The 3,233-nt window shown below is 31.6% G+C and overlaps 1 protein-coding gene across 1 annotated transcript in view; it reads right to left on the bottom strand.

Moving 5' to 3' along the window:
* LOC108364338 (1-phosphatidylinositol 4,5-bisphosphate phosphodiesterase classes I and II-like) overlaps nt 1-3,233 on the bottom strand; it is an 83,860-nt gene that overhangs the window by 12,931 nt on the left and 67,696 nt on the right. The window lies entirely within an intron of this gene.

Genomic DNA, 3,233 nt, shown 5'->3' with positions numbered 1-3,233 from the left:
ATCATAACTCAGAAAAAAAATCTTCGCTATTAGAGATTTGGGTTGATTGTAGTTCAAAGTGTCTCTTTCCCGGTAAAAAAGTTTGAGAGAAAAAAAATACACTTTTTGAGAAATTAAATTTAAAAAAAAATTTGCACTTTTTGTTTATTGTTAAATAAAAAATTTTAAATAATGAAAATCAATAATTATATCATTCTATCTTGAAGTGACAAGAATTACTGACATTTGAGTAAAAACATTGTTGGAATCTATTAAATTTTGACAAAGTTATGGGCATTTTAAAAAAACATTCTCACTGTCAATTCGAATAATCGATTTTTGCCTGAAAAACAAAATCGCGTTTAATTCGGCCGAAAAATTTTTCCGAGCCAAAAGAAAAAATACGTGTCTCATTATTTGGACCAACAAACAATGTATTTGAGTTTGGTCGAAATTAAAAATCATGCTCGTACCTGACCGGTTGTCTGGAAATGGAAAGCATCAACTATAAGAATTTATGCGCATATAAAACATAAAAAACTCGAGTTACTTAATGTTGAGACTGCTAACGAAATAATGAATTTGGAGGGTTTATTTTCGAGGCTAGAACGAGAAGCCAGCAATCACAACATTAAAAGCATTGAATGGCCTAAAGATGATGTAATTTTTAAACATTTTTCTATTACAAACTTTAAAACCAGCGGAAATAAAGTTTTAAAGTCTTTACAAATTATACTAACAGATACCGTAGAAACTGTCACTGATGACGACAAAAAATTAAAACTAATGGCAATTTACCACGACGATCCGATCGAAGGCGGACACTGCGGAATGAAGAAATTGTACGCGAAAATTCGAACAAAATATTATTGGAAATACATGACCCGTGACATTGCGAAATTTGTCAAAAACTGCGACAAATGTCTTTTGAATAAAGTCAAACCTAAAGTAAAAGAAAATTTGATTTTAATGCCAACCCCTATTAAACCATTTGATATAATAGTAATAAACACGATAGGACCTCTACCAGAATCCAAATATGGCAACAAGTTCGCTGTTACAATGATTTGTGATCTAACAAAATATCTGGTAACAGTAGCTATACCAGATAAATCTGCTAAAACTATTGCTTCTGCTATCTTTGAAACTTTTATATTAACCTATGGCATCATGAATTCAATTAAATCAGACTTAGGAACAGAATTTAAAAATTTGATCAGAGCTAACCAAACTTTTAAATATCAGGCACGATTTTTCAACAGCAAACCATCACGAAACTGTTGGCACAATAGAACGGAACCATAGAGTTTTCAACGAGTACTTGCGCGCATATATGAACGATACATATCGTTGGCTTAGTTCGCAAACGTGCTAAGTCCACTTTTTATGTAAATTGAGATTTTGATGCAGTAAGATAGCATAACTGAAAATACATCATTACCAAAAAAGAAAATTACCGTAATGTCGTTTTTACTTGTTGTTATGCATTGGTACGCAAATGTGCTAAGTCCAAAAAACTCCAAAAAAAAATATATACACGTCTGTCCGTGTACACGATAACTCGAGATATCTCAACGAAATTTGGTATGTAGGTTGCCCTTTATCCAAGGTAAGTTGGTATTAAAAATGGGCGAATCGGAATGTAACCACGCCCATTTCCGATATAAAGGTATTTTCTAAAAATGCAAAAACTACGATATTTCAGTAAATATTGGATGCAAATTGTTCAAAATTAGTATGTGAAGTAGAATTTTTGTAAAAAATATTATTGTGCATTTTTTGGAAAATGGGCGCGACCCCGCTCACCTATTATGAAATGCTGCATCTCAGTAGCCCATTCACCAAATTCGGTACGAGCCTTATTTAGGGTCTAGCTAAGAAATCTGTTGAAAATCTAATTCACTTAAAATCGATGATCGCGATAACCACTCAGCAGAAAATTAGATTATCAGACATGTTCTGCAAATCGTACGATTTCAAATCGGTGCGATTTACAAAATCTATTTCGGAGGATATATAACAAAGAGGGAAAAGTTTGGCGCTAAATCGATGGGCATAACGTAAATGATGCNTTGATCAGAGCTAACCAAACTTTTAAATATCAGGCACGATTTTTCAACAGCAAACCATCACGAAACTGTTGGCACAATAGAACGGAACCATAGAGTTTTCAACGAGTACTTGCGCGCATATATGAACGAAACATATCGTTGGCTTAGTTCGCAAACGTGCTAAGTCCANTTAATTTAAAGAAATAAAAAACTTAATTGAAGAAAGAGAAAAAAATAAATAAAATCAGTTTTTTAAATTTAAATTAAATAATCAAAATACAGTTTCCTTATCAAAACGATAAAAGCAAGAAATAAAAAGATAAACAAATTAAAAAAAGAAAAAAATAAATTAAAAACTTAAAAACTAAAAAAAGGTTATAAAAAAAAAAATAAAAATAGAGAATAAGTAAAATTTCTAATCGCACCGATTTGAAATCGTACGATTTGCAGAACATGCCTGTATGATACATTTTTGGATAAGGGGGACCCACTTATGACCACAAATTTGTAACTCGGTAACCGATTTATCAATTTCTACCAAACTCTGTGTACTTAATAAACCTGGTACGGAAAAGCAATTCGTTGAAAATTATTCAAATCGGACCAAAATTACATTCGCTTCCCGTATATCTAAAGGTAAATTTCAGATCTCTTAATCTCTTAACAATAAATAAGACTGCGTAACACCGCCCACTTTAGACTACAAGGTGTATTTCGGTAGCCGCTTTAGCGATTTCCACTAAACGTGGTTCAATTATTTCATTGAGTTCAACTCAGGATATTATCGAAAACGTTTGAAATCGGGAAAAAAGCCCCTGCTTACGACAGTATTTGATACCTGCGCCGGGTATATAAAGTTCGGTTTCGCCCAAACTTATACCTCTTTACTTGCTTTTAATTATTTTCTTTTATAAATGGTACATAAATTTACGACTTAAAATAGTTATTTTTGTTAATAGCAATGAAATAAAACTGTATTAGGTTATAATTCATTTTAAAACAATAAAATATATTTAAACTAAACAATTAAATCTTTTAACAATAAAAAATAATGGAAAAAAGGTTGATAGAAAATGTGCTAAGTCCACATTAAAAGAATAAAATCTTAAAGAGAAAATGTGGTAAGTCCTAAAAGAGCCTATAAGTCTGCAACAGCTTTATTTGGAAATTGGCCGATTATTGGTACTAAAACAAGACGAACTA

The sequence above is a fragment of the Rhagoletis zephyria genome, unplaced genomic scaffold (genome assembly GCF_001687245.7).
Source record: "Rhagoletis zephyria isolate East Lansing unplaced genomic scaffold, Rhagoletis_zephyria_1.1 Rzeph_scaffold_01538, whole genome shotgun sequence".
NCBI lineage: Eukaryota > Metazoa > Arthropoda > Insecta > Diptera > Tephritidae > Rhagoletis > Rhagoletis zephyria.
Note: the sequence above shows the minus strand (reverse complement) of the source record. Positions and strands in the feature narration are given on the sequence as shown.